Source organism: Prunus avium, chromosome 8, assembly GCF_965620075.1.
Source record: "Prunus avium chromosome 8, drPruAviu1.hap1.1, whole genome shotgun sequence".
Classification (NCBI taxonomy): Eukaryota; Viridiplantae; Streptophyta; class Magnoliopsida; order Rosales; family Rosaceae; genus Prunus; species Prunus avium.
The window spans coordinates 14972431-14978934 of record NC_142291.1 but is presented as its reverse complement, the minus strand read 5'-3'; the positions used below and the strand labels follow the sequence as shown (position 1 = coordinate 14978934).

At 33.9% G+C, this 6504-nt stretch overlaps 1 non-coding gene across 1 annotated transcript; it reads right to left on the bottom strand.

The window, feature by feature from the left end:
• Nucleotides 1–6121: 6121 nt before the first annotated feature.
• LOC148292288 (small nucleolar RNA R71) lies at nucleotides 6122–6228 on the bottom strand. Its single transcript, XR_015827223.1, has one exon. It is a non-coding gene; the product is annotated as a small nucleolar RNA R71 (small nucleolar RNA).
• Between the last annotated feature and the right edge of the window lie 276 nt (nucleotides 6229–6504).

Below are 6504 nucleotides of genomic sequence, written 5' to 3'. Positions count from 1 at the left end.
TGTTTTTGAGTTAAACTTGTGCTTTTAATCCTTTTTGTGTTTATCTTTCAGTTAATTGACATTTAGGTAACAATGATGACTTTGGATAGGAAATGATGCAATCCATGCATGTTAAGGCTTGATTTGGGTGAATGGAAGAAGGGCTTAAAGACAAACACATTTTGGCTACAACTCCTTTCCAGCCCAATTTCGTAGGTCAGCTTCTTGGCCTTGGATCAGCATGCTATGGGGCTTGGATGAGGTGAAGATCTTCATGAAACTTGTTCCAATGGGTGTCTACTACAACATATCCAAATTTCAGCCCAATTGGACAATTGTGGAGTGCTCAGCCCGTCCAACACCCAACCTTGCTCAGCAAGATTTGCAGCTGCCAGCATTTAGTCATGTGCCTCCTTTTAGCCATGTGCCTCACCCCAGCTGCAACTGACTTTGTACCCAACATAATGAGTGAAGTTGGGAGGCTTTCCAGCTATGAATTTCTGAATGAGCAAGTTGGTACATGCTGGAGTTATTATAGAGAAAGCATGTGCATGCATGGGAAACAAAGAGAAAGGAGAGAGAGAAGAATGAGGAATGATGAGAGGCATTTTGCTTCAGCCTTTGAACATGGGAATTGAATTGGCAGATCACTTTGGAGCTGGAGATCAGCTTTTGAGCTACTAAAGAGAAGCATGTGCATGCATGTGAAGCAAAAGAAAGAAATGAAATGAAATGAAGTCAATTCCAGTCCCTGTTTCGGCAGCCAACTTGCAGTGGCCAAAACGTACACTTCTACTGCTCCGATGGGAATACTTTCTTCATAGAAGTTGTTCCAAAGGGTGTCTAGTATAACATATCCAAATTTGAGCCTCATTGGATACGTTTTGAAACCTCTGGCCTTCCTACACCAAGTCTGGTTCAGAAGAATCGTTTTTTCAGCAACCAAAAGGCAACCACATGGTTTGGCAGCAAAAGGGAGCCACAACACCTTTGAACCCATGAGGTGCAGCAGCAAAAGATGAAGGATGGTGTGGGAATCCATCATGATGTTTGATGAGCACAAAATTAATACAAGTTTTATCCTTAAATTTATATTTGTTAGTATTTTCTTTTGTTTTATATAAATCTATTAAAGTATTTTTATTGTTTCTTTCCAATCTTTGTTTTTATATTTAATGAGTGGTTGTTTGTAGATATTAAGTGTCTTCCACCAATAGCATGTTGAGGAAAAGAAGTAAGTAATGTGTTGCAAGAAGAAAGTAAAGGATGAGAAGAAATATGTGCAGCCAAAGCCAAGGAAATTTGCTCGAGACAACTTGTGCAGCAGCAAATGCAATTGAAGATAAAACAAATGAAAAGAAGAAGCAATCAATTGCATGAATATACTCTAGGACATGCATGCAAAGCTTCCATCATTGAAGAAATAAAGAAAGAATGAATAAACAATGAAGGAGAAGTTCAAATTGACTACTTGCAACCAATGAATGCAAAGAAGAATGATGATGCTTGAGTTGTTATCTAGCTACAATATGAGGAAAGTTGCTGCAGTTTTTATGAGAAGATACGAGAGATGAGCAAGTGGAGCAATTGATAAGAAGACTCAAAGATCTTTGTGAAAACCAAAGTCAAGGAACTAGGCCAAGATTAAGGAATATATTTGAAAATGATGGGTACTTATTTGAAATGATAAAAGCTTGGAGTAAAGAAGCAAGTGGAGAGTGGTGTGGAGAAATTCAAGAGTGATACCCGACAATGAGAAGAAGGAAAGTATGGAAATGCATGACAAAGTGTTCAAGTGGAAGAAAGTTTTGAAGAATTTAGATAAGGAGTCATCATCACAATGAATTAATTAAAGGAAGCAACTTGGCAATTGGTTTGATGGCAAGTGGAAGACATATTAAATTCATGAATATTGCTCTCATCCTCCTATAAATAGATGGAGCTACGGCATTGTAAAACTACACCAAGCTCCACAATCTTGAGCTTTTTCTCTTTTCCCTCCATATTTCTAAGTCTTAAATTCTGTTTTTAGTTTTATTTTATTATGGGGAACTAACTCCCTAGCTAGGGCTAGGGAGGAAACTTTTAATATAAGTGTGTAATTTTTATTAGTTTGATCCAAACTTAAGCTTTAATGTGAATTTGTAGTTTTTGTTCAAATGGAATTTGTAGTTTTCTTTTTAATTAATTGATGAATGTTTGATAATCTATTTCATGGGTTCAATCATGTTTTTCCCATAGTGTAGTAAAAACTTTCATGCTTTTAAAAGAGAAGAGAATTACTAAAGATTAATAGAATTTTGATGAAGATTATTTTTTGATAGTTTGTTGCCAATGGTACAAGTTATGCTTAGAATACTTCTAAAGGAAATTAAAAAGAGCTTTAATTATTTTGAACAACTACAATGGAAAATATTTTGTGGATCAAATTATTAAGAGTTGCATGCTTATGTTAAAAGTGGAAACCCAATGCCTTAGTGTTTTAATCAATTAAATTTTCTCCAAATCAAATCTTGCATAAATCTACCTCTCAATCACACTTGTTCTTTTTCATCTCTGTTATTTTCTTTACACTGCTCTCTGTGGATACGACACTCGGACTTCCGAGCTACACTACTATACGATACTATCTCCTTTGATTTTTGTAAAAGTGGTACGAACAAATTGGCGCCGTTGCCGGGGAGTTATCTCTAGATTTTTATGCTTACTATCATCAAATCAGATTTAACACTCATGAATGATTTTTACGATTGGAAACATATTATTAAATTTTAAACCCATAATTTTAGTTTTTTTTTCACTTATTTCTATTTAGTGGATAATTCATGAGTTATACTTTGAACTCTCACATGCACATCAACACTTTAGTGAGAATGAAAGAAAAAATCAATTATAGTTAACTTTGTTGTTTTAAGTAGAGTTAGAAGACATTGCTCTTGATTGACCTTGGCGTAAAAAAATAAATAAGTAAATAAATAAAATAATAATAATGATGTTAATTTATCCATAGTTTTACTTAGTAACCGGGCCTCTTGCCTAAACAGCAGCGAGTGTTCGCGTCAAACGGTAAAGTTTTGGGGTAAATACATTTTGTGACTAGTTTAGTTCTGTAGCCTTTTTAACTCGAGTTAATAAGCCCTTAGGGGTGTTTCTACACCTAATGCCTTAAAACCTTTGGTTTGAGAGTCGTTGGCCTAAATCTCGCTACATGGGTTAATTAGAAAGCTTAATGGAACTAAACATTGCACAGTCACAATCCAAAAAAAAAAAAAAAAAAAAATTGTATATATATGCTTTGGTTAGTTATTTGCACTGAATTTTGATAATGATTGAAATAATGAGGTTACTATGATTGAAATTAACTTTTGTCTCTAAAATGTGTTGGTTCACTTAAACACCAAAGGAAACAAATGAAAAATTTACTAAATGATTATAAGTGATCAAAACTTTATGTGGGGATTAATTTGAAGCATGTTTGCTCTTTTAAAAATTGTTCATGAATTTTCAATCCAAATAGCTTTTGATGATGGTTAAGCATTTGTTTAAATTTTCAAATTTTGTTGTAGCATAAATTTTTAAACTCTCATTTCGATGTTTGTGGGTATCATCACTGAAAGCCCTCACGAGACTATACTCGTCCACTAGGGTAACCTAGGGGTTTAAAGGCTTGTTGCATATGCTAAATGCAATCGAGATCCCTGCGAAAGTGGCTTAGTTTTCTTTTCTACTTAGTTTTTATTTTCTTTTGCTCGAGGACTAGCAAAATATAGGTTTGGGGGTATTTGATGAGCACAAAATTAATACAAGTTTTATCCTTAAATTTATATTTGTTAGTATTTTCTTTTGTTTTATATAAATCTATTAAAGTATTTTTATTGTTTCTTTCCAATCTTTGTTTTTATATTTAATGAGTGGTTGTTTGTAGATATTAAGTGTCTTCCACCAATAGCATGTTGAGGAAAAGAAGTAAGTAATGTGTTGCAAGAAGAAAGTAAAGGATGAGAAGAAATATGTGCAGCCAAAGCCAAGGAAATTTGCTCGAGACAACTTGTGCAGCAGCAAATGCAATTGAAGATAAAACAAATGAAAAGAAGAAGCAATCAATTGCATGAATATACTCTAGGACATGCATGCAAAGCTTCCATCATTGAAGAAATAAAGAAAGAATGAATAAACAATGAAGGAGAAGTTCAAATTGACTACTTGCAACCAATGAATGCAAAGAAGAATGATGATGCTTGAGTTGTTATCTAGCTACAATATGAGGAAAGTTGCTGCAGTTTTTATGAGAAGATACGAGAGATGAGCAAGTGGAGCAATTGATAAGAAGACTCAAAGATCTTTGTGAAAACCAAAGTCAAGGAACTAGGCCAAGATTAAGGAATATATTTGAAAATGATGGGTACTTATTTGAAATGATAAAAGCTTGGAGTAAAGAAGCAAGTGGAGAGTGGTGTGGAGAAATTCAAGAGTGATACCCGACAATGAGAAGAAGGAAAGTATGGAAATGCATGACAAAGTGTTCAAGTGGAAGAAAGTTTTGAAGAATTTAGATAAGGAGTCATCATCACAATGAATTAATTAAAGGAAGCAACTTGGCAATTGGTTTGATGGCAAGTGGAAGACATATTAAATTCATGAATATTGCTCTCATCCTCCTATAAATAGATGGAGCTACGGCATTGTAAAACTACACCAAGCTCCACAATCTTGAGCTTTTTCTCTTTTCCCTCCATATTTCTAAGTCTTAAATTCTGTTTTTAGTTTTATTTTATTATGGGGAACTAACTCCCTAGCTAGGGCTAGGGAGGAAACTTTTAATATAAGTGTGTAATTTTTATTAGTTTGATCCAAACTTAAGCTTTAATGTGAATTTGTAGTTTTTGTTCAAATGGAATTTGTAGTTTTCTTTTTAATTAATTGATGAATGTTTGATAATCTATTTCATGGGTTCAATCATGTTTTTCCCATAGTGTAGTAAAAACTTTCATGCTTTTAAAAGAGAAGAGAATTACTAAAGATTAATAGAATTTTGATGAAGATTATTTTTTGATAGTTTGTTGCCAATGGTACAAGTTATGCTTAGAATACTTCTAAAGGAAATTAAAAAGAGCTTTAATTATTTTGAACAACTACAATGGAAAATATTTTGTGGATCAAATTATTAAGAGTTGCATGCTTATGTTAAAAGTGGAAACCCAATGCCTTAGTGTTTTAATCAATTAAATTTTCTCCAAATCAAATCTTGCATAAATCTACCTCTCAATCACACTTGTTCTTTTTCATCTCTGTTATTTTCTTTACACTGCTCTCTGTGGATACGACACTCGGACTTCCGAGCTACACTACTATACGATACTATCTCCTTTGATTTTTGTAAAAGTGGTACGAACAAATTGGCGCCGTTGCCGGGGAGCGGCTTGTCAAAGAGTGCAGAGATCCCCTTGGTCAAAGGTTTGCTGGTTATGTGAAATTCTTCACATCTGGTACACTCTTTCCAAACTTATCTCATTGTTAATATATATTTGTATTTGTATTTTTTGTTTATCTATTTATTTTCTTTATGCGACCTAGAGATCATCTAGGAAGGTTTGTCAAAAAGTCTGAAACTGTTAATTTAGAACATTCTGCTTCAACTTCTTCAACTGAAAATTCCAACAAATCTGAAAGCATGGCAGCAATTGTGAATGATGAACAAGAAATTGCGAATAATGAACAAGAAATTAATGCTCATATTGAAAATAATGAGATTGAGAATAATGAAATGAGAGAAGTAGTTGCACCTAGAACTTTAGAGACATTTTTGCATCCTATTCGTGCACCAAATCCGTCATGCATCATGTTTCCACCTAACATGCCAAATTATGATTTCAAACCTGGAATGATTCAACTGCTTCCCATTTTTCATGGCATGGAAAGTGAAAATCCTTATGTGCATGTTAGGGAATTTGAAGAGGCTATTGGCACTTTTTACAATGTTCAACTTGATAGGCTTAATTTCATAAGGTTGAAATTTTTTCCTTTTTCCTTAAAAGAAAAGGCTAAAAGTTGGTTGTATTCATTAAGGGCTAGATCCATAGGTTCTTGGGGGGAAATGACTCAAGCATTTTTTAACAAGTATTTTCCTAATCACAAGACGATTGCTCTTAAGAAAAGAATCTCAAATTTCTCTCAAAAGGAAAATGAAACTTTGTATCAAACTTGGGAAAAATTTAAAGAGCTTTTGAATTTGTGCCCACACCATGGTTTTGAAAATTGGCGTCTTGCTAGTTATATCTATGAGGGACTTCTCCCTCGTGATCGCCAATTTGTTGAGTCAATGTGTAATGGAAATTTTATGCAAAAAGACCCTGATGATGCCCTAGAATTTTTGGATGAAATTGCTGAAAAAGCTCATCAATGGACTGTCCCCAGTCCAGTTGAGACCACTGATCGGTCAAGAATTGCCACATCTTCTACTAATAAAGGAATTTATCAATTAAAAGAAGAAGATGATTGGAAATTAAAATTTGAGGTTTTGACTAA